This window comes from Arachis stenosperma, chromosome 2 (assembly GCF_014773155.1).
Source record: "Arachis stenosperma cultivar V10309 chromosome 2, arast.V10309.gnm1.PFL2, whole genome shotgun sequence".
In the NCBI taxonomy this organism is placed as follows: Eukaryota; Viridiplantae; Streptophyta; class Magnoliopsida; order Fabales; family Fabaceae; genus Arachis; species Arachis stenosperma.
In genome coordinates this window covers 29,774,373-29,800,160 of record NC_080378.1, presented here as the reverse complement: position 1 = coordinate 29,800,160, position 25,788 = coordinate 29,774,373, and the positions used below count along the sequence as shown (strand labels likewise).

The 25,788-nt window shown below is 37.1% G+C and overlaps 1 non-coding gene across 1 annotated transcript; it reads right to left on the bottom strand.

Moving 5' to 3' along the window:
• Nucleotides 1-18,507: 18,507 nt before the first annotated feature.
• LOC130964364 (small nucleolar RNA R71) lies at nucleotides 18,508-18,615 on the bottom strand. The gene has a single exon (XR_009080461.1). It is a non-coding gene; the product is annotated as a small nucleolar RNA R71 (small nucleolar RNA).
• Between the last annotated feature and the right edge of the window lie 7,173 nt (nucleotides 18,616-25,788).

Here is a 25,788-nt window from a genome sequence, read left to right as displayed (position 1 = left end):
TATGCATTTAATACCTCTCAACTAATTCAATGATAAGAAAAATATATTATTTAGTTAGAAATGACACATTTAAAAAATTCATGTGTCATGGTTAAAAAATTTCAGTGTCAAATTAAAAAATTTTTTGTGTTACGATTAAAAAGTTTCGATTCAAAATTCTTTCCCTCATTCTTCTTCAGATTTTCATAATTTGTGTTTTACTCTTTTAATAAGAACCTATGTCATAATTAAGAAAATTCAATGTCAAAAATAAGAAACTTTTTGTGTTATGATTAAAAAAATTTTGTGCTATTTTTCTGATAGGTTTTACACAATTCAAAATTTTACCTTCTCTTTTTTTTCTTCTTTATCATCATCTTATTTCACCTCTTTCGAATTCTTCTTATTTCATCCTATTAATAAGAAATAAAAAAAAGTCAGACAATGAAAAAGAAATAAAAATATTGCAATAATTACCTGAAAGAGGAAGAAAAGAAAAAATAAAAATACACAGTAATAATAAAAGAACGATGATAAAAAAATACGCAAAAAAAGTGTATAATTTATACGCATATTGTGTGAATAATTTTCATTAAATTTTGGTCAATTTAATTAATTTGACTAACAAAAGTACTTAAATAAATAACAGAACAAAACAAATGACAAAAATCGTGAAAGAAAATAGAATTATGACATGTGCTGAACCCAATTGTATAAGATTAGTATAGATAGATTAAAAGATTTGCAATTTACAAAAATCCCAAGCCCTCATATTTACATTAATCACTTGACGAAATCATTTAGTTAGATTTTCACCCACTTAAAGTCCATATTAAAATTAATGTTCATGTTCTTTTAAAAAGGATAATATCAGTTCCAAATTAAGATGAGAGTGGGAGAAAATGTTCTAAAATAAAGATTATAGTATTTCAATTACTATTAAATTTATATATTTTTCATATATAAATTTATGATATAGTTACTTACTCAAATTAAACAAAGATCACTGGTATATATATGTAAGTATAAAAAAATCACAAATAAAATTAATGTAAGTACAATATTAGGGCAGAGAGAATTGAGAATTAGGTAATGGTAACATGTTTCAATATGCCCAAACTCACAGAATAGAAAAAAGAATGAAAAATAGAAAAGGAATCACAAAGAAAATTCAGAGAGAGATTCAGGAAAGAAGGCTCACAATTTACCAGGTCTCTCTTGCCAATATTATGTCCGCTTAATAGACATCAATTCTGTTAGTTGAGTTTTTTGTAGCTTGAATGTGTCATATGGTCATTCTTGTTACGATTCTTATTGTGTTCTGCGTGTGTTGCTCTCGTTGAGTCCAGCATGTTACTAACATTGCTATCATTACTCCCACTTTTAAAAGGGACCTTGCCCTCATGGTCAAAGGAAGGAAATTGCTACTTCATCTACTAATATAGTTTTTAAGTGGCTTCTTCTGATACCAATGAATCCCATTGGATTAAAACCTCCTCCTGTCATCTGTTGTCTTTTTTTATCATGCGGTGACCTAACGCTTGCTGAGGCTCCAGTATCACCGAGTTGCCATCCGTGAGCCAATGAGAAGGAAAAATAGCCACAACAAGATGTCCCACACACTTTTTGAGAAAGAAAATGTGAAATACCAGATGAATTCAAGTGTGGACCGGGAGATTTAACTTATAAGCCACCTTCCCCACACGTAAATATTTTGTCTTAAGATATTAAATTAATATATTTTATATTTTTTTAAAAAATAAAAATATTAATAAGAGATATAGTTTATTATTTTATTATTTTTATTAATTTTTATGATAATATTTTTTATTATTATATTTTTTGATAAATCTTTTATGCAAAAAAATAAATTAATTTTTATAATTTTTTATATAATTTTATCATTTAAAAAAATAAAAATAATAATTTAAATACCAGCAAATATTAATTTAAATTAATTTAGCCCGCGCCTTGCCAAATAAGGTTAATGATACACCTATTATCTATGACACAAGTTGATGCTTTGTTGTCCAATTTTTGCAAGAATTTGAAAAAGATCCTTTTACTTATTCTGATTTATTTTTTCGGTGAAATAAAGGGAACAATGCCCAAAAAGAACAACAATTAACTACTCTCTAATAGATAGAAAACAAATTCTTTCTTTTTCTCACAATCTATGAATCTGACGAGTTCACTTGGTGGTGTATCTAAAAAATTAAAATTAATTTGCTTCCCTAAGCTCCTTTTTCGCAAGCCAGTTAGTGCATTCACAGAGGGCGTGATTAAAAGAAAGCTTCCACGGTCTATTTATCATGTCTTGTATATCTCTTAACAGGGCACATGTCTTCTTTGATTGAAACTTCCAGTTCAAAATGTCATAGGCCTCAATTGAATCTACTTCCACAATAAGGCTTCTCATGCCTAAGTCCCATGCTATTCTTATCCCATGGTAGGCTCCCCACAATTCTACTTCCAAGACTGAACAACTTTTCAAATTAGATTGAAATCCCGCCAACCACTCTCCCTCATGTGTTCTGAGAAGACCTCCACAACCTGCTTTTGTCTCGTTGTCTCCTACAGCTAGGGCTGGAAGTGAGCCGAGCTGAGTCGAGTTAGACCAAGCTCAAGCTCGGCTCACAATAATTGAGCTTGGCTCACGGCTCGACTCATTAACAATCGAGCCTATTTCTTAAGCTCAAGCTCGACTCACCGAAAGCTCACGAGCTGGCTCGAGCTCACGAGCTGGCTCAAATAATAGAAACATAAATACATAATCTATAATTCTATATCAATAAATTATAACTTATATATTTTAAAAATATTTAAAAAGATCAATTTTATATATTGTTATCTATCAATAAATTATAAATTTTTTATTTATGTCCTACGTCAAAATTATATGTAAAAAATAAATATAAAATTTTAAATAATTAAGATAATTAATATATATATATATATAAAATTATATAGTACTACTTCATATGTATAATATAATATTAAAAATATAGATTAAATGCATATAAGATATGTGTATTAATAATTATATATATATATATATATATATATATATATATATATATATATATATATAATCGAGTCAGCTCACGAGCTAATGAGCTGAGCTTATCCAAGCTCAAGCTCGGCTCATTTAATTTATGAGCCCAATTCCAAGCTCAAGCTTGGCTCACTAGCTCACAAGCTTAGCTTATCGAGCTATTAATGAGTCGAGCTCAAGCTAGCTCATGAGCTGGCTTGACTCACTTCCACCCCTACCTACAGCTCCATCAGTATTCACCTTTACCCATCCCCTGGGAAGTGTACTACAATGAATATTCTGCTGAGATTGTAATATTCTCCCTCTCATCCCTTGCTATTTTCTTTGATAAGCTTTCTTGAAATTCTGGACTGTGTTTCTAATTACTACAGTGGTATTCTTAGGTCTTATAAACGGTGGTGAAAATACCTCTTGATTACTCCACTTTCAAATCAACTAGTTAGCTACAAAAAAACTCATCTTTCCAATCCAACAAGGAGTGCTTCCCAAGATCATTTTTAAGATCGAAATTGATCCACCCTTCTAAGTCTAAACCAAAGAAGACCACAATTGTAGCTGGGTTTAAAAGTTGAGTCCAAATTCTCGAGGCTCTCGGACAATCCCTCAAAACATGGAGTGCTATTTCAGGGTGTCCAGTATGGTGATGGTAATTTGGATTTGTCCTCAGCATTTTGGCTATTCTACTTGCTATCAGAATTCTTCCATGAGAGACCTGCCACATGAAAACTTTTATTCTCTCTAGCCCCTTCCACTTCCAAATTAACATCCATTTGGGCATGCATGCAATATTTGTTGTCTTGGTAATTTCTTTATAAGCAGATGCAACAGTGTAACATCCATCAATAGTTAATCCCCAACAAATTGAATCTTGCAAATCTTTCTCTGGGGAGGGATGGATTTAATGATGCTTAAGATGTGCTCAGGCAGAAACTTCTAAATATCCACGATATTCCATTCACCCTTTTCATTCACATAGTCCACAACCAAATCATCTTTTTTAGAATTGGGAATTGGATTGATGGTAGCTCTATCAAGTCTATCATAATTCGGTACCATTTATCCTTCCAAAAAAGAGCATTTCTCCTATCTCCAATCACATATCTACAGTACTTTTCCACCTGTGGCCATAATCTCACTAATTCTTTCCAAAGGGTGGAATCATTTGCCCTTCTACTCAGCCCTTCTGTTCCCTCCCTTCCATTTATATATTTACTAATGAAAACTCTTGCCCATAGTGAGTCTGATTCTGTGATAAGCCTCCAAATGATCTTCATAACGAATGATTCATTGACAGCTTAAAGGTTCCTCATTCCTATTCTGTCTTGAATCTTTGGCTTGCAAAGAGTACTCCAGCCAATGTGATGGATTCTCTTTTGTCCTTCTGAATCACCCCAAATGAATTTTCTTTGGGCTTTTTCTAGTTGGTTGCATATCCATTTTGGTAGTTTCGAGTGTTGCATTTCAAAATTTGCAAGTGGACTCAAAACTGTCTTAGCTAAAGTCATTCTCCCTGCAAGAGACAAGCACTAGGTTTTCCACCCCTTCAATTTGCTCTCCATTCTATCAAGGACATTTTTTAATTTTTCTTTTCCCCTTATGTGGTTACTAATGAGGGCTCTTAAGTATCTCCCCAGGACCGGTTTTTTTAAAAATTACAAATATTTAAGATGGCTTCTTTGTCTTTCCTTCTAGTATTGTTAGAGAAAGTAACAGTAATTTTAATGCTGCTTATTTTTAAGCCAGAGACAGAGCAGAATCAATCCATACTTTTCTTTATTTCCTCTATTTGGCCTATATAAGCTTCCCCAAAGACAAGCAAGTTGTTGGCAAATAAAAGGTGAGAGATTGGTGGTCTCGTGCGTCCAACTCTCATTGGGGTCCATCTTCCTGCCTCCACACTATCCTCTATAACATGTGACAATCTATCCATCACTATGATGAAGAGGTATGGTGAGATGGGATCCCCTTGTCTTATTCCTCTCGTTGGATGGAAGTCCTTAGTTTTTCTCCCATTCCATAGAACATTATATTGTACAAAGGAGACACATTCCATGACAAGGTGAACAAATTGCTCTCCCAGGTTGAAATCTAGAAGACAATTTCTGAGGAAGTCCCATTTGAGGAGATCGTATGCCTTTTTAAAATCAAACTTTATTGCCATACTCCCTTTCTTCCTTTTATCTTCTTCATCGAATGAGCTAGCTCTTTAGTAATAAGAATGTTATCATGTATTTTTCTGCCTGGAACAAAACTAGATTGAAAAAGGGCAATTCTATTCGGCATAGCAAGCTTGAGTCTTTCCACAATGATCTTCGTAATGCACTTATAACTAACATTGCATAAGGAGATAGGTATAAACTGAGTAATAAAATCTGGAATTTTCACCTTGCGAATAAGCGTGATAAAGTGTGGAATTGATCTCACTCATCAAGCTTAGATCTGCCCACTTTTGTCTCACCATACTAATTACACTCTCTCCCACCATCTTCCAATGTTGTTTGAAAACTCTAGCGGGAAAACCGTCTGAACCTAGAGCTTTCATAGATCCTATCTTAAAAAGTGCTTCTTTGATCTATCTCTCTGTAGGCATCTTCTTCAGATTCTTTTTTATATTCTCGTCTAAAAAGGGGTAAGGCCTTACATCATGTAAGAAGGGTGGCCCTTCGTTATCATTTGTATACAAGGTTTTGAAAAAGGATATAACATGGCTTGCTAACTCCTCATGGTCTTCAATCCACCTCCTTTCATAGCTTTTCAATTTTAAGATTTTGTTCCTCCTTCTACGAATGATGGTTCGAGCATGATAATACTTAGTATTCTGGTCACCTTCAATCATCCACTAGTCCCTAGCTTTTTAATCCACATTGTCTCCTCTTTATCAAGGATATCCTTCAGCTCCTTCCTCTAATTGATCTCAAGATTCTCTAGAAAAGGATTGTTTCCAGTTACCTACTCTTTGTATTCCTTCTATCCTTCTTATTAGAATTCTCTTCTTCTTTCCAATATGGTCGAAGGTTTCTCGATTCTACTTGATAATCTCTTCCGTGAATTAGTTCATAAATTGATTCAGGTTGTTGCTATTTTTCCAGTGTCCTCTAACAAAGTCCTTGAGCTCAAGATGTAATTCCCACATTATTTCATATCTGATAGTGAGGATTTATACCAGTTTGGAATTGTACACAAATAATTCTGTTGATAGTATAGTCCAAACCAACAATCAATCCTCAAATCAAATTTTAATTGTTGAATGTCATAAGTACAAACCCCAATAGAAATTTACCGAAGTATTCAAACCTCGGGTCATCTCACAAGGAATCGCAATGAAGTGATCGATTATTGGCTATGAAGAAAACAAGGGGGTTTGATTTGTAATTGGCAAGAAAATATAAAAGCAAGAAAGTAAATGACAAGAACTAATAAAAGAAAGGAAAAGTACTATTGGTTAAAACATGGGAATTGAGATCACCATCCTTGTCTATACATCATATATTGACAATTATGAGGGACCAACCCATTTAGTCTACTTCTATGCTTGAAGTATGTATAATGTCTACTTCAACGCTTGAAGTACATCAAATAGGCTTGATCAACATCAATCCATAAGTCCTAACCTAGCTACTAATTAACTTAGTAGTATGCTAGTGTCAGTGGTTATCAAATTGACCATAAAGGGTTCTCAAATCACCAATTCAATGAGACCCAATGACTCATGGTCACTCAATTCCCTTAGCCTAGGCCAAAAATAAAGAAAACTACTCAAAAACTAGTGAAAATATTTTATTGAACACCTAGAGTGCAATAAAAGTAAACATCACAAAATGCAAGAATTAATGAAACCCATAACTAACATAAGTAAGAGATCAATAATAACAATGAAGATAAACATAAAAGAGGCATGGAAACATAAAATTGCATTAAAAGGAAATTAGAATCAACAAGAGTACATGAACATAAAAGCAACAAAATAAAGGAAAAAACAAGTAAAACTAGAAGAGTAAAGATGTAACAACAAGAAATTAAAAGGGGAAAACTCAATCCAAACAAGAATTAAAAGTTGGATCTAAGGAAATTAAACTTAAACTACCCTAAATTCTCGAGAGAAGGGAGAACTTTTCTCTCTAAAATTCTAAGCTACAACATGGTGAAAACTATACTATGACTACTCCCCCCCCCCCCCATTCCCTTGCAACCCTTGGGTTCAAAAGCATAAAAAACGAGTTGGATTTGGGCCTCCTTGAGCTCAGAAATTGCCCCCAACATTTTGCCTTTAGTGAAGTCACGTGCAGCTTATCACGTGTACGCATGGGTCACGCGTACGCGTCATTGGCAATTTTCCTTGTCACGCGTACGCGTGGGTGACGCGTGCGTGTGGCCTTCAGTTTAGCAAATTCTCATTTCTTCATGAATTCTCCATTTTTGCATGCTTTTTTTCATTTCTTCAACCCAATCTTTGCCTTCTAATCCTGAAATCACTTAATAAACATATCAAGGCATCGAATGGAATTAAAGTGAATTAAAACTAGCAATTTTAAGGCCTAAAAATATGTTTTTACTCTTAAGCACAAATTAGGAGAAATTCACAAAACCATGCTATTTCATTGAATAAATGTGAGAAAGGTTGATAAAATCCCCTAAATTCAACACAAGATAAACCACAAAATTGGGGTTTATCAATATAGGGGATGATGATCAAAATTAGTCCTTGCCAAGACTTCCCCTTGAGCCTCTGGGAACTTAGTCCTCAAGGTCACATTCGATATTGCTCTATCTAAATGCTTAAAAACTCTATCTAAATTCTCCCACTTTGGACCTCTCCACATGAAACGGTTTCCAACAGCTCCAAGGTCAAGAAGCGAGCATTCATCAATCCATATTCTAAATCTTCGGTAAGCTCCTATGTCCACTCTTCCTCTACCTTTCTTTTCAGAAGGGTCAGCAATGTCATTGAAGTCTCCAATTGCCAACCAACATTGCCAAATATTCCATTGAAGATTCCTAAGATCATGCCATAACTCTCTTCTTCTACATTCTTGTAGGATTACATACACTGCCGTAAGAAGTCACTCTTCTTGTATACCTTTTTGAACTCCCAAATGCACATACTAATTTTTAGATACTAACACAGAAGTATTAATATCCATATCATTCCACATAATCCATACTCCCCCACTGAAATCGATGACCTCTTCAATATGATAGTAATTAAAACCCAGATTTATAATCACATTTTTGGCTTTAACACTACTGCATCTAGTCTCCAGCAGAAACACAATGTCAGTTCTGTACACCATCAAGTAATCAGTTAGGGTATGACTAAAAGGCTTTCCAGCTGTCCCTCTACAATTTCAGGCTATAATATTCATAAAGACAAAGTAAAACGGGGGAAACCTATTCTGCCATATTCATGGCCACTTCTTCATCATAAACGACTGTCCCTGGTTCATTTCTTTGTGGTATTCCATACCCTTCTTGCATCTGATTCTCCCCATGTTGGTTTTGGTGGTGTCTCTGTTTCTCATCTTGTTCTATTGCTTCAACCATTATCTTTTTGTTGCCCAGATTCAAGTCTGGTGGCTTTGGTTCAAGCCCTTCAATGTCATCCATATGCTCATCTGACATTATGGTTTCTGGGAAAAATTCTTCTACCAAAGACTCGTTATGGCCTTCCTCTCTTATGGTAGCTGGGGGTTTATTGCTCTACTAAGTGATTTTGGTTGTACTGTTGTTATTCTTGTTTGTGGGGTTCATGATTTCGTCACTGGGTGCTTCGATGGATTTGGTCAGTTGGGATTCATCTTGTGTTCTGCTAGCACCAAGTTGAGTCTCGGTCTTATTCAAATTTGGTGTCTTAGGGATTGGACTTGGGTTGAGCTGTGGAATACTTGTCTCTGCCTATTTTGGTAGCGGGTTGGTGGGCTGGGTTTTATTAGGCTGGGAGAAACTGGGTTGTTTCTTTGGATTAGCCACGTTAGTAGTATTTTTTTCTACTTTATTTTTTATCGATTGATATGCTCGGTTGTTTTCCTTTATTGGAGTCAGCGTCCGTCTCCACATATTACAGATGTGGTGTAGAACCTTCTTCACTGATATGATTCTCTTCTTCTGCAGCGTTGAGAATAGCAAACCTAGTACCTTTTTCTTGATTCTAAATCTTTAAAATTGCATTTTGTGCACCTCCACTACCTTCTCCAGGCTAGACTTTTCCTGCTTTTTTGCCGTGATTTGTCCTCTGCACCATCATCCATGGTTTGTACGCACTGTCTCCCTCCCCCGTTACCTTTTTACCTTTGTTATTATTGTTCTTTCCATTATCACCCTCTTTATTTTAGTCTTTTTTTGGAGCCTGTTTCTCTCTAGCATCTGACTCCTTCTTCGCCATGACTACTGCCCCTGCGGCTCCGTTCACAATAACTCTCTAGGGGCAACTATTACTATCATGTCCTACTAATCCATATTGGAAACAGATGCTGTGGAGACCTTTATATTCAACCAAATATCTGATTCCATTAATAGAATATTGTGAAATAAAGGGATTTTGTCAAATAAAGTTTGACACAAAGTCTTGCAAACTTGCCTCTACTTTTATCTATTGTATTTGTGTCCATTCTTATAGTTTTCCCCAAGATGTTGCCAATCCTTTTCAGCATCTCCTCTTCATAATATTCAATAGCCAAACCTAGAAGCTTAACCCATACAACTATACTATCTATGGTTGCTTCCATTGGATTAAAGTTTAGTTTCCAGAACCTAATGGCTAGGTAATGATCAAAGATTTTCCATGGACCACCTGTCAGGGTAAAATCTAAATCCTCTCATGAGAAGAATTTCATAATAAAAAATTCGTTGCTGAGATCTATCACCTCAACAGAGCTATGTTTCCCCACAAAGCCTCTAATCATTTGCTTAGTACTGTCAATGAAATTTTTCTTCCAAGCAATTTGATAATCAATGTATCCCACCACTGATGTCACAGAGATTTGAGTCCAGCATTATTAATAATAAAATTATAAATACCATTTACCTTCTCACCTCGCATTTCAGGAGTGAGCTCCTGGCTTTTCTTTCTATTGTTGTTATCATTGGTTTGGCCTATCTCCATCTCTTCTGTCTTTTCTTTATTTTCTTTGACTAAAGAGGAAAATCTATCATCTTCCATCTTTCCCACTAGTCTTCTTCCCCCTTCACCGTATCTTTGAAGGATTTTATGGTTGCTCGGCCTTCCGCTTCACTCTTTAGCTCTCCAATCATCCAGTCTTCCTCTCTCGGCACTAAGGATGTCTCCCCTAAGAAAGCCTCACCTTCTCCAATCTTGCAGACCTTCTTTCCATATCTTTATAGGAGTTGTACATCTTGCGGTTCCATATCTCTTGGGTCATGAGACCAAGAATGTCTTCCACGGACAAAGCCACGTCTCATGGTGGTGGAAGAAAGGTACAAGTTGCAAAAGAAAAGATGTACGGAGAGAAAATACAAAAATAAATTTTTGTCAAGGTAGAATAATTTTGTGTCTATTCCTCTACTTGTTCTAATTTGTTTAATGTTGTAAAAGAAAATTCATATTTTGATAAAGACCCAGTTTTGAGAGATGGGCCTATACTAGCCAATTAATGAATCACTTTCTTGGAAAAACAAAAACTTGTGTCCAAAATAACAAAAAACTAAATAGGAAGCCATGAAAACGTTAAAGCCAATGAAGAACCACCATGGATTAGACTCGAAAGCTCCAGACGCAATGTGTTGAAGGGGAGTATGTAAAGCTTCAATAGTGAAGAACAATGGTGAAATCCTAATAGAACGGCGGTGATGCTAGATGAGCAGATATGCAATGCTGCTAGAGAGAAAAGAAGCCACCGTGTGTGACTTAACGAAACAGCATCGGATCTGGAAGCCAGCAAAAAGTCTTCTAAGGAAGCAAAACAAATTCAACAAAATAGAGCATAACAAAAAATAAATAAATATACGAAGGAAGTACAAAATCAATTTTCAGTCCAATGTCTTTAAGGGAATTGTGGAAAGGTATGAATATGCAAACATGTCGCTAAACTCTAAGGCTGCAATTATTTTTAAGAATGGAACAAGACATGACATCTTGTATTGTGTTTGGTGATAAAATAGAACAAATTATGGAAATCAATTTTTTCTCTCATTTTTTCATTTAAAAAATTTGACAAGAAAAATATAATAATAAAAAATATAATTATAAAAACAAGAATAATAAAAAAAATAAAATTCAGTTGTGTCCCTTTTTAATGTCTCTGTATTTCTCCTGTCAGGACGGACACAAAATATACTAATTTAGTGTCTCTGGACACAATATCTCTGTCTATGTCTCATCTGTCAAATACGATTTTGTATCTCAGTGTCTCTGTCTTAGTGTCATGTCCCTGTAAAAATTGCAGCCTAACATAATCTATTTAATTTTTTGGCCATGCAGATCATAGTTTCACTATTGTAATTGGTCTCATATTTATAATTTGGGCAACTAAATTATTTAACTATATAGTCTGGGTTTTAAACAATTCAGATCCCCAAATATGGCTTCAACAAAAGCCCACAAGCCATCCTTTCTAAAATAATAAAAAAAACTAGCGTTATTTCATATTTAAACTCAATTTTATGAAAATTAAACTAGACCAATCGATTCGATAAGGTTAACCAAGAATCAATCATCTAGCCAGTTCTATTGATACATAAAACTGCCTTGCATAAACTCGATCTGAGAACCGGCCAAATTGGCGTTTAACCAATGAACTATTGGAACCAACCGGGTTTTTTTTAGGGTTATATATATATATTTCAGAAAACCCAATAACCCACCCATCTCTTTCTCTCTCTCGGTCTCTCACACATCTCACCCAAAAAATCCTAGTTGCCACTCAACCCCACTCTCCACCTTTTTCATCATCGAGCTATTCTCTGTTAGCCGAGGGTGTCGTCACCATCGGCCTAGCCTCCACCTTCTCCTGTTAGTGTCGCTCACGTGGACAAAGCCCAAGGGATAGGGGTCCTTCGTTTTCTCCCATCTCTCACATCGCTCTCGTCATCCATTTTCTCATTGGCGCTCTTCATTTCTCTGTCGCGGTCCTCTTCTCAGCATAGTGGTGGTTCGTTATCTCCTCAGAATCTCTCTCTTCAAGCGCTCTCTCTCACACCACGAAAGTCTCTACTTGTGCTCAGTCGTATTCTCCTCCAATATCCAACCTAAGAGAGTAAGGAGTTTGGTCAAGGACTAGTCGGCATATGAAGGTGTTAGCCTTGTCAATCCATTCCTGGTGCTGCCCGATCCCTATATGTCCTTCTTCATTCATGAGAATCTGCCTATTGAACACAAAACAGGTTCTCCGATGAAGGTGATTCTCCTAGATCCAAAAGTTCTTGCTTCATCAATTCGTGATTGTTGATGTTAATTTGAATGTTAATTTGACTTCTGAGTTAATCTTGATTTTGTAGTTAATGTTGATTGTTGATTTTCTGGTTTAATGTTGATTGTTGATTTTGTTCTAAGTTATTGCTAATTTTTGGAGTAAGTTTGCATTAATTATTGTTTATTGTTGTTAATTTTTCTTAGTTTAGTGTGTTTTCTGAGTTAGTAGGTGCTTAAATCCTTTCTTGAAATTATTCTTAGGCTTAGGATTATAAGCATCATGATTTATGAAAAGTGATGTTCTACCAAGTCTTCGTTTATCATGATTTCATGGGGTAGTTTTTTTTTTCTAAAATTAGGAGTGAGACTCGAACCCGCGACCTATAGGTGAGTATGGGAAGACTATGTCATTTGAGCTATAACTCGTTTGCTTTCATGGGCTAGTTTATTAATTAGTGCTTTTGTCACTATGATTGAACTATTTGTAAACTCTTAATCAAGGTTGCGAGAACCGGACCGGTCAATGAACCGGTGAGGTTACTGGTTCAATGGTTTAATGGTTTGACCGAGGTTCAACCGAGGTTCAACCAGTTTAATTAAATATTAAATAAAATTATTAAAAAACCTAAAAATAATTTTAAATATATTAATTTAATAAAAAACCGTTAAAAAACTGGCCGGTTCGACCGGTTTTTTATCGGTTTTTTACTGGCCGGTTTTTGAGCTTACCCGGACTGGTTAACTGACCGGTTCCCGGTTTTTCCGGTTGAACCGGCCGGTCCGGTCCGGTTTTTAGAACCATGCTCTTAATAATAAATTTTAGATAAGTTATTAGATAAAATTGTAAAATTTTAAATTTTATTAGTATACAAAAATATAATTTAGATATTTGAAATTATATAATATATTTTTAATAATTTTATTATATTTAATTAAATCGGTTGAATTTTGGTTGGACCATTAAATTACTAAATCAGTCATGTGATCGGGACAATGACCGATTCAGTTCTTACAACCTTAATTAAACTCATTAGAATTGGATATTTGCAACAAAGATCCCAGCAGGGGTAAAACAAAAAAGATTCAAATAAAGACCTGAACACTCTTTGGACGGTCATAAGTGTAAGAACCGGAGATTATTAATTGTTTAATTAAAATAAAATAATAAATTAATTGTCTAGAATAGGTTCAAAAAGTTAGACACCTTAATTTATAAATTTGAAGGTGAAATTTAAATTTAGTAAATTTTTCCGAGTGGAAAAATGTAATTTTCTGTGAAAAATTGTGTAAAAATGCGTACCGGTAAATTAGCCGGCAGTACTGGCTTAAGTTTGTCCAGTACTGTGTGAGAGCAATAAAAACTATAAGAAAATTTAAAAAAATATTTAGGATTAAAGACCGAGTGCTAATTTTAAAGGTTTTCGCCCAAAGTTGGGCCAAACGAACACAAAACGTTAAACGGTTAGACCCAAGCCTAACATATATAACACATTAAATGAAGGCTATTCAGCCTCATTTACCCTAATTCACTAACAAACACAGCTGAGCTTCAAGGGTGAGAGGAGAGAGTTTTTACTATTCATCTTCTTCTTAAATTGCTCATAACTTGAGCTACGGTGCTTCGATTTGCGTGTCGTTTGCGGCCACACGTAACTCTTGTTGATCCCGTCAATTCTAGCTAAGCATTGCTGGTAAGAACTCAAATTTCATTCTCCTTTCTCTATCTCTAATAAATTTTGCATTTTTGGCTTTTGTTATTGAATATATTTTGTGATTTTGGTTGTTTAGGGGTAATCTAGCATTGGAATATTATTGTGTTTTACCCCTAATACCATTGGATAAGATAAGTATCTTTAGAAAATCCTTGTGGTTTGATATTTTGGTTAGCCTTAGTGTTAATTTAGTGTATTGTATGATATTAGAGTAATTACATGTTGATTTGGACTTGACATGGTGGAATTGGACCATTGGGATTGAGTTTGGTAGATTGGTTGTGCTTGGAAGCTTGTCTGAAATTATTCTTGGGTATTTTGTGCGTATTGGGAATCTTCCAAGGTATGGTTTCGATTTTTTTTAAGTAATAGGTAATGTTTCGTGTAACTTATGCTTGTGGACATTAGGATAGGCTTGAATTGATGTTGTTGATGATTGATGGTGGATATTGATGTTATATTGATGATGAATGTTGATAATTGTTGATATTGATGAGGGTTGTGATGATTATTGTTGTTGGTGAGTTTTGATAATAAGTAAATTGGCAAAAAATGATTGAGATAGAATTGTATGAGTTTTGGTGTGATTAAGGTTGCAATATGGAGTTTATGAATGAATTGATATAGGGAGAAGTGTATGATTTAGACTTTGGAATGCTTGAAAGATGATTGAGGATGGGTTATATTTTGTTTTGGGTATGATTAGCTTGGGTGTGAATTCAAGTTTTGGAAAACTAGAGAACCTTCTCAATTTTGGGAAAATATTATTTTTGATGAATTTTGACGAGGCATAACTGATGAGCGGATAATTTATACGCTTTTTGGCATTGTTTTTAGTATGTTTTTAGTATGTTTTAGTTAGTTTTTAGTATATTTTTATTAGTTTTTAGTTAAAATTCACTTTTCTGGACTTTACTATGAGTTTGTGTGTTTTTCTGTGATTTCAGGTATTTTCTGGCTGAAATTGAGGGACCTGAGCAAAAATCTGATTCAGAGGCTGAAAAGGACTGCAGATGCTGTTGGATTCTGACCTCCCTGCACTCGAAGTAGATTTTCTGGAGCTACAGAAGCCCAATTGGCGCGCTCTTAACGGCGTTGGAAAGTAGACATCTTGGGCTTTCCAGCAATGTATAATAGTCCATACTTTGCCCAAGATTTGATGGCCCAAACCGGCATTCCAAATCAGCTCAAGAATTCTGGCGTAAAACGCCGGAACTGGCACAAGAATGGGAGTTAAACGCCCAAACTGGCACAAAAGCTGGCGTTTAACTCCAAGAGAAGTCTCTACACGAAAATGATTCAATGCTCAGCCCAAGCACACACCAAGTGGGCCCGGAAGTGGATTTTTATGTCTTTTATTCATCTTTGTAATTCTTAAGCTACTAGTTCCCTATAAGTAGGACCTTTTACTATTGTATTTTCATCTGGAGATCTTTGAATCTTTTGATCACTGGGGGCTGGCCTCACGGCCATGTCTAGACCTTGTTCTTATGTATTTTCAATGGTGGAGTTTCTACACACCATAGATTAAGGTGTGGAGCTCTGCTGTACCTCGAGTATTAATGCAATTACTATTGTTCTTCTATTCAATTCAGCTTGTTCTTGCTCTAAAATATCACTTGTTCTTCAACTTGATGAATGTGATGATCTGTGACACTCATCATCATTCTCACCTATGAACATGTGCCTGACAACCACCTCCGTTCTACCTTAGATTGAGTGGATATCTCTTGGATTTCCTTAACCGGAATCTTCGTGGTATAAGCTAGAATTGATGGCGGCATTCAAGAGAATTCGGAAGGTCTAAACCTTGTCTGTGGTATTCTGAGTAGGATTCAATGATTGAATGACTATGACGAGCTTCAAACTCGCGATTGTGGGGCGTTAGTGACAGACGCAAAAGAATCAATGGATTCTATTCCGACATGATCGAGAACCGACAGCTGAATAGCTGTGCCGTGACAGGGTGCGTTGAAAATTTTCACTGAGAGGACGGGACTGTAGCCATTGACAACGGTGATGCCCAACATACAGCTTACCATAGAAAGGAGTAAGAAGGGTTGGATGAAGACAGTAGGAAAACAGAGAGACAAAAGGGACAAAGCATCTTCATACGCTTATCTGAAGTTCTCACCAATGAATTACATAAGTATCTCTATCTTTATCTTTATGTTTTATTCATATATCATCCATAACCATTTAAGTCTGCCTAACTAAGATTTACAAAATGACCATAGCTTGCTTCATACCAACAATCTCCGTGGGATCGACCCTTACTCGCGTAAGGTTTATTACTTGGACGACCCAGTGCACTTGCTGGTTAGTTGTGCGAAGTTGTGATAAAGAGTTGAGATTGCAATGAGCGTACCATGTTGATGGCACCATTGATGATCACAATTTCGTGCACCAAGTTTTTGGCGCCGTTGTCGGGGATTGTTCGAGTTTGGACAACTGACGGTTCATCTTGTTGCTTAGATTAGGTATTTTTCAGAATTCTTAAGAATGAGTTCTAGAGTTTCATGATGATCTGTTGAAGTCTGGCTGGCTGTGAAGCCATGTCTAATCTTATTGGACCGAGGTTTCAACTTATCATCACAAGAGCTAGTTGATTTCTATCAATCTTGCTGTTAGAGCAATGATCTGCTAAGGCTTGGCTGGCCATTGGCCATGTCTAGTGTTTTGGACCGAAGCTTTCTTTGAAAGCTTGGCTGGCTGTAAAGCCATGTCTAATTCCTGGACCGAAGTCTCAGACTAGCATTGCAATGATTCCTGAAATTCTCATTAAGAATTTTGAATCTTTTATTTTACTTTTCCACATAATTTTCGAAAAAGCACAAAAAAATTTATAAAATCATAAAAACCAAAAATATTTTATGTTTCTTGTTTGAGTATAGTGTCTCATTTTAAGTTTGGTGTCCTGCGTGCATTGTTTATTTGATCTTAGTTCCATTTTCAAGTTAATAACACAGGGAATTGAAGATTCAGTACATGCAGCAGAGGAATTACACAGAAAAAGCTGGGCGTTCAAAACGCCCAATGAGGAAGAAAATCTGGCGTTTAAACGCCAGCTAGGATACCTGGCTGGGCGTTTAACGCCCAAAAGGGTAGCATTTTGGGCGTTAAACGCCAGAATGTGCACCATTCTGGGCGTTTAACGCCAGGATGGCACAAGAGGGAAGATTCTGTTTTTAATTCAATTTTTTTCAAGTTTTCAAATTTTTTTTCAAAATCAAATCTTTTTCAAATCATATTTTTTCAATCAAATCTTTTTCAAAATCAATTTCTTTCCATTTTCAAAAATACTTGCTATCAATTAATGATTTGATTCAACATTTCAAGTATGTTGCCTTTTCTGTTGAGAAAGGTTTAATGTTTGAATCATATCTTTTCTTGTTAGCCAAGTCATTAATTTTTAAAATCAAATCTTTTTAAATTGTTTTTCAAATCATATCTTTTCAATCACATCTTTTTAAAACCATAACTTTTCAATCATATCTTCTTAATCACATCTTTTTCAAAATAGTTTTCAATTATATCTTTTTTATTTCTAATTTCAAAATCTTTTTCAAAAATCACTTGATTTCTTTTCCACTCTTGGTTTTTGAAAATCAATTTGTTTTTTTTAAATGTTTTAAAAATCTTTTACCTAATTTTTGAAAATTACTTCCCCTCTTCTCACATCCTTCTATTTATGGACTAACACTATTCCTCAATGAACAATTCGAACTCCATCTCTCTTGATAAGTTCGAATTCTTCTACTTCTTCCTTCTATTTTTCTTTTCCTCTGACACCTCAAGGAATCTCTATACTGTGACATAGAGGATTCCATATTTTCTTGTTCTCTTCTCTTTCATATGAGTAGGAGCAAAGACAAAAGCATTCTTGTTGAGGCTGACCCTGAACCTGAAAGGACCTTGAAGCGAAAGCTAAGAGAAGCTAATGTACAACTCTTTGTAGAGGACCTAACAGAAATCTTCAAAGAAGAAGAACACATGGCAACCGAAAACAAAACAATGCAAACAATGCAAGGAAGGTGCTGGGTGACTTTACTGCACCTACTCCCGACTTCTATGGGAGAAGCATCTCTATCCCTGCCATTGGAGCAAACAACTTTGAGCTTAAGCCTCAATTAGTTTCTCTAATGCAACAGAATTGCAAGTTCCATGGACTTCCACTGGAAGATCCTCATCAGTTTTTAGCTGAATTCTTGCAAATCTGTGACACTGTCAAGACCAATGGGGTCAACCCTGAGGTCTACAGGCTTATGCTATTCCCTTTTGCTGTAAGAGACAGAGCTAGAATATGGTTGGACTCACAACCTAAAGAAAGCATGAACTCTTGGGAAAAGCTAGTCAATGCCTTCTTGGCAAAGTTCTTTCCACCTCAAAAATTGAGTAAGCTTAGAGTGGAAGTCCAAACCTTCAGACAGAAGGAAGGAGAATCCCTCTATGAAGCTTGGGAAAGATACAAACAATTGATCAGAAAGTGTCCCTCTGATATGCTTTCTGAATGGAGCATCATAGGTATTTTCTATAATGGTCTGTCTGAACTGTCCAAGATGTCTTTGGATAGCTCTGCTGGAGGATCTCTTCATCTGAAGAAGACGCCTGCAGAAGCTCAAGAACTAATTGAAATGGTTGCAAATAACCAATTCATGTACACTTCTGAAAGGAATCCTGTGAACAATGGGATGAATCAAAAGAAAGGAGTTCTTGAGATTGACACTCTGAATGCCATATTGGCTCAGAACAAGATATTGACTCAGTAAGTTAATTTGATTTCTCAAAGTCTGTCTGGAATGTAAGCTGCACCAGGCAGTACTAAGGATGCTTCATCTGAAGAAGAAGCTTATGATCCTGAGAACCCTTCAATGGAAGAGGTGAATTACATGGGATAACCCTATGGAAACACCTATAATTCTTCATGGAGAAATCATCCAAATCTCTCATGGAAGGATCAACAGAGACCTCAACAAGGTTTCAACTGTAAGACCCAAAACTTTTGAAAAGTCTTATTATGATCAAGTCTCAAATTATAGTTATTTATAGCCTTAATTTCAGAAATTATTTTATTAAAGATAATTAAGGCAAGTTTTGATTTATTGAATTTGAGACGAGTTATGATTACTATCCAATTTTATAATTATTGGATTATTTTCTATATCTAAAGTATAAGGTTGATAGTTATGAAATAATATGGATTTTACATGATTTTGATTAAATGAGTAATATTTTAAATATTATTATTGCTATTTTGGAAAATGAAGAAATTAAGTATATTATTTCTAATTTTTGGATTTGGGCATTTTATTGAAAATAATTTGTAAAAAATAGAAGAGTAAATAGTATTTTTCTACATACAAATAGTGTTGGATTTAAATTGGATTTCAATTACTATATTATCCCTATTTTAAGTGAAATTACCAAAATGCCCCTAACCCTAATTTTTACTCAAAAACCCTAACCCACTCATCCCTCATTCCAGCGCCGTTTCACCCCTCACCACACAGCACTCACAGTTTTTCCCCATACCCGCGGAGAAGGAAGAAACCGTGAGCCAGCGGGAGGGAGAGAGAGGGAGGCGCGTCTCGTCGCCGTTGAACTGGAGGGGAGCTGTCTGCAGTGCCTCGGCGTCGCCGTCCAGTTCACCACCATGCCGCGCCGTCATCCAATCGGTCGCGTCTCACTGCCATCGCTGGGTAGACCGCACGCTTCTGAGGTCCTTGCCGCCGCCTAGGAGTCTGCCGTCAGGTTGAGTCGAAGAAGGAGGGAGGCAGGGGGTCAGCATCGCGGCCAGAAGGGAGATCTGAGAGAGGAAGAACAGAGCGGAGGGGGCCTTGCCGCCGTGCTCAGCCCTTTGCGTGCCCCGCCGTGCCTCGCCGTTAGTGCCACCGTTGTCACCATCGATGGGGGAGAGAGGGGAGAGCGCTCGCGAGGGGCTACTGCAGAAGCCAGCACTGCCGTTGTCCGCGCCGCCTGAGGATGCTGTTGCCACCGACGAGTGCCGCCGCTCTGTCTGGTTTCGTTTTGACTCGCGCCACCGTGCCTGGCCGCCGGAAAATGCCATTACCGTCGTCGAAAAACACTGCCGGAGAAAGGGAGCTGCGTCTCTGTGATTCTGACCGCTGGGAGTGGTTATGTGATTTTCGGGAGCACCGCCGGAGCTTCTGGCTGCCCTTGTCGTCGCCGGAAAAGTCTATCGGTAAGGGCTTTAAGTTGGTTCCCTTTTCGTTGAGCTTCTGGAAACCTCACTGTCACTGCTTATGGTTCAGGTCATTGCTGCCGCTTGAGGTGGCTGCCAGACTGCCGCCGAGCCGGTTCGGAGACTGCCGCTGTGTCGGTTCAGTCGTTCCTCCTTCGGTTCGGTAAGCGTTTTGATTTGAAAGCCCTTTCGTTATTATTCTATTATCTCACGCTGAGGTTCGTGGCGTTAATTGCTATAAGATTGAGTTCAGTTGTTGTATGTTGCGATTAGAGTTGTTGAGACTGTTGCAAAAGTGGCTTGGAACCGAGGTTTTGGCTGCCGGGATTTTGATTGTTGATTTTGGGTCGAGGCAGAAAGGATTCTGTGACGCGTTTGGGTTATGGAATTGCGTTTTGAGGTAGGGGCGCTTTCTAAAAACTATGTTTTATGTATTGGAATTATTACATATGGATACTGATGTGAGATATTGTGTATTTGGTGATTGTATCTGCCTTATGTATTATTTGATTGACTTGAATGATTATGGATGTTGGTTTGGCTGAGTTGTTGTGCGGCTTTGTGAAATCTAATGTTTTGAAGTTGATTCTTTAAAGATTTGAAATCTGAGTTTAAACCGTTGAGGATTGGTTTGAATTGAGTCAATTATTTCAATGATGTGAAAAGTCGACTGCACTTTTGAATTCAGCCTGGTTTATTTTAATTGATTTGGTTTTGGACAAATGATTTGTTATTGAACCGTTTCTTTAAAGCTTTGGAAATGAGTTATATCAATCGATATTGAGTTGATTTTGAAATGGTATCTTTGAGATACGCCACTGAGGCGATTGTTGGATTTAGCTTGCTTTAAATTGATTTCTGGTTTTGAGCTGTTGAAAAGAAATGAGAAATGGTTTAGTTGGGACCCGAATCGGGTGGCAAAAGTCCAAGTTTTAGGGGAGGTGCTGTCGAAATTTCTACCAAATCCTATTCTTGTTTGAAAAGATATTCAAGAAGGGTTGAATTTGAGAAACTGTATTATTTGATTTATTAAGAGAATATTTATGTTTTCAAGCTTAATTTATTTAATGAACCTTATACCTTGAGTTCGGCTTATTTAGAAATGAACTATTTTTACTGTTTGAAATCCCTGAAGGAAAGAATGATGCTCTAATATTGATTTCAATATAAAAAGGAGTTTTTAGTGATTTTTAAAGGAACCTAGACTTTTGATTGAGTAATCAAGTTTGAGGCATTTTGGAAGAGTCGGAAAAATGGGTTCCAAAAAGAAATCTGAAAGCGGTTTGATTCAAATGAACCGGTTCCGTTTCAAATGAGTTGATTTTTGGACCGGGCTGGAACTGGTGATTTTGTATGGTTCAGATTCATAATAAATTCAGTTTATTTACTTGAACCGAGAATCTATGATTTTAAGAGTTTCAATGAATTTTAAAGAATTGATATAGTTTGACCTTCCCTAAAGACTTGGGATTCTGCCGAGAAGCTTTTGTTATAAAATCCCATTGTTGGATGGGTGGTTTTGAATACTTTGAAATAAATCCTTAACTTGCCATGGTTTTGGAAGTTTTAGAAAGAGGATGCCGAGAGTGGCTTTGTTTCAAAAAGAGAACTCACTTTGAGTAAATTTGGCTTATGAGCCTGAGATGAATTGAGAAATGAGATCTTTAAAGCCAAGGCTGAAAAGAGTTAAAAAGTTGATTTCAAAGTGAAATGGCTTGAGAAAAGTGAGTTATGGCTTAAATGCCGGTTTTATGAATTTGATGATATTGAATGATGGAAGTACTATTTTTGTTATGGGCCAGAATGGCTATGTATGATTATAAATATTGGCTGGTTCTGGATTGAACCGTGAGTCGGAATGGCTGTGTGTGACATTGATTTATGGCCGATTATCGAATGAGTTATAAGTCGTATGGCCGATTATGAATTATGAATTTAAGCCGAAGGGCTGTATTTATTGATAAGTTGATTGGTTCTGGATTGAACCGTGAGCCGGATGGCTGAGATGGATGGTGATCCATGGTTGAATATATGTGCATGTATGCAATTGAATGATTTGTGAATTTAAGCCGAATGGCTGAGATGAAAGTTGTAAGCGAGTATGCTTGTGTTTTCTCTCTGGTTGTAAGGGTGACAGGGCACCGATACCCTCTAATGGCGACAGGGCGCATATACCCTCTAATGGCGACAGGGCGCATATACCCTCTAATGGCGACAGGGCGCAGATACCCTCTAATGATAATAATGCGCAACAGAGAGACTGTATCCGGGTTAGCTACCGGACACGTCGGGTTGGCTTGGTAACCGACAGATGATATCATCAGCCACTAGGGACAGGCATGCATCATATGCATCTATGTGACATTGTTTGGGTGTGCATATTGTACTTGTTTTGCCTATGTGATTAACTGCTAATTGTTCTACTTGCAATAACTGTTTGTTTGTGTTTGCTTCTGGAACTATGTTTGATTGTGGTGGATTGGTTGTGGTTGGATTGTTTGGGCCTAGGGCCGTGGTTGAATGAGATGGACCGATGGTTGATTTCGGTTTTGTGGTTCTGGTTTGGAATAAGATATGAAAGGTTATTTTGGTTCAGTATAGATAAACCTTTTTGAAATGCTTTGATGTTTTGAGAATTGAATGGTTCCTCTTTCAGAAAAGATTTCTGACCTTACTTTTATTGTAAACTGTTGTTTTTGAAAAGAGGCATAAGATGGTTATTAATCACTGGTACGGTTTATCTTCATGTATCCTATTACAGTAATTCCCAAAAACCCTCTACTGAGAACCCTTTCGAGGATGATGTTCTCACCCCCTACATTTTTCCCCTTTCAGGATTTGGGCGCAGAAGCTATGAAGAGTTTAATTATTTGTTATTGAGATGCTCTGTATTGCTTTAGATTATTATTTTGTACCCTCGCCTTTATCTTGATATATTCTGTGAGAGGGATAGGAATTGTACTGGATAATGTTTGTAATATTATTTATATATATGTATGTATATATATATGGATGTACTCTTTATGAGTTTCTGTAAGTTGTATAGTAGGTATGGACGTACGTTGTATGGCAAAAGTGTTTTTGGGAATGGTATTGCGGTTTAAAGTTTTTAAACAGGCTCATATTTTAATATTAAATAGTATAAGTGTCGTCGTAATGTCCGAGCTATCAGAGTTACGCAGCCGGAAGCGTGAGCTTTGGTAGTTAGGGTGTTACATCAACAACAATAATGGTGGAAGAAACAGGTTTAGCAATGGCAAGCCTTTTCCATCATCTTCTCAGCAACAGATAGAGAATTCTAAGCAGAGCCACTCTGACTTAGCAACAATGGTCTCTGATCTAATCAAAACCACTCAAAGTTTCATGACTGAAACAAGGTCCTCCATTAGGAATTTGGAGGCACAAGTGGGTCAGCTGAGCAAGAAAATTACTAAACTCCCTCCTAGTACTCTTCCAAGCAATACAGAGGAAAATCCAAAAGGAGAGTGCAAGGCCATCAACATGGCCGAATTTGGAGAGGAGGGAGAGGCAGTGAACGCCACTGAGGAAGACCTCAATGGACGTCCACTGGCCTCCAATGAGTTCCCTAATATGGAACCATGGGAATCTGAGGCTCATGATGAGACCATAGAGATTCCATTGGATTTACTTCTGCCATTCATGAGCTCTGATGAGTATCCTTCCTCTGAAGAGGATGAGTATGTCACTGAAGAGCAAGTTGCTAAATACCTTGGAGCAATCATGAAGCTAAATGACAAGTTATTTGGTAATGAGACTTGGGAGAACGAACCTCCTTTGCTCACCAAAGAACTGGATGACTTGTCTAGGAAGAGATTACCTCAAAAGAGACAAGATCCTGGAAAGTTCTCAATACCTTGTGCCATAGGCACCATGACCTTCAAGAAGGCCTTGTGTGACTTAGGGTCAAGTGTAAACCTCATGCCTCTCTCTGTAATGGAGAAGCTAGGGATCTTTGAGGTACAAGCTGCAAGAATCTCACTAGAGATGGCAGACAATTCAAGAAAACAAGCTTATGGACTTGTAGAGGATGTTCTGGTAAAGATTGAAGACCATTACATCCCTGCTGATTTCATAGTCCTAGAGACTGGGAAATGCATGGATGAATCCATCATCCTTGGCAGACCCTTCCTAGCCACAGCAAAGGCTGTGATTGATGTGGATAGAGGTGAATTGATCATTCAAGTGAATGAAGAATCCTTTGTGTTTAAGGCTCAAGGATACCCCTCTGTCACCATGGAGAGAAAGCATGAAGAGCTTCTCTCAAAACAGAGTCAAACAGAGTCCCCACAGTCAAACTCTAAGTTTGGTGTTGGGAGGCCACAACCAAATTCTAAGTTTGGTGTTGAACCCCCACATTCAAACTCTAAGTTTGGTGTTGGGAGGTTCCAACATTGCTCTGAGTATCTGTGAGGCTCATTGAGAGCCCTCTGTCGAGCTACTGACATTAAAGAAGCGCTTGTTGGGAGGCAATCCAATGTTATATTTTATCTATTTTCCTTTGTTATTTTATGTTTTTTGTAGGTTGATGATCATGAGAAGTCACAAAATCAATTAAAAAAGCAAAAACAGAATGAAAAATAGAAAGAAAAATAGCACACCCTGGAGGAAGATCTTACTGGCGTTTAAACGCCAGTAAGGGCAGCAAATGGGCGTTTAACGCCCAATCTGGCACCATTCTGGGCGTTTAACGCCAGAAAGGGGCACCAGACTGGCGTTAAACACCAGGAAAGGGCAAGAAGCTGGCGTTAAACGCCAGAAATGGGCACCAGCCTGGCGTTTAACGCCAGAATTGGCACAGAGAGCAATTTTGCTCGCCACTTGGTGCAGGGATGACTTTTCCTTGACACATCAGGATCTGTGGACCCCACAGGATCCCCACCTACCCCACCACCCTCTCTCTTCTTCTTCACCCATTCACCAATCACCTCAACACCCCTTCCCCAAAAACCCTTCACCTATCAAATCCCATCTTTCTCTTCACCACTCACATCCATCCTTCATAAAACCCCACCATTCAAAATTCAAACCACTTTCCCTCCCAAACCCACCCTTACATGACCGAACCCTACCCCTCTTTCCACCCCTATATAAACCCATCTTCACTCCCTCATTTTCACACACCCTAAACACTACTTCTCCCCCTTTGGCCGAACCACAAAGCGACCTCTATCTCCTCTATTTCTTCTTCTTCTACTCTCTTCTTTCTTCTTTTGCTCGAGGACGAGCAAACCTTTTAAGTTTGGTGTGGTAAAAGCATTGCTTTTTATTTTTCCATAACCATTTATGGCATCCAAGGCCGGAGAAACCTCTAGAAAGAGGAAAGGGAAGGCAAAAGCTTTCACCTCCGAGTCATGAGAGATGGAGAGATTCATCTCAAGGGTGCATCAAGACCACTTCTATGAAGTTGTGGCCTTGAAGAAGGTGATCCCCGAGGTCCCTTTCAAACTCAAAAAGA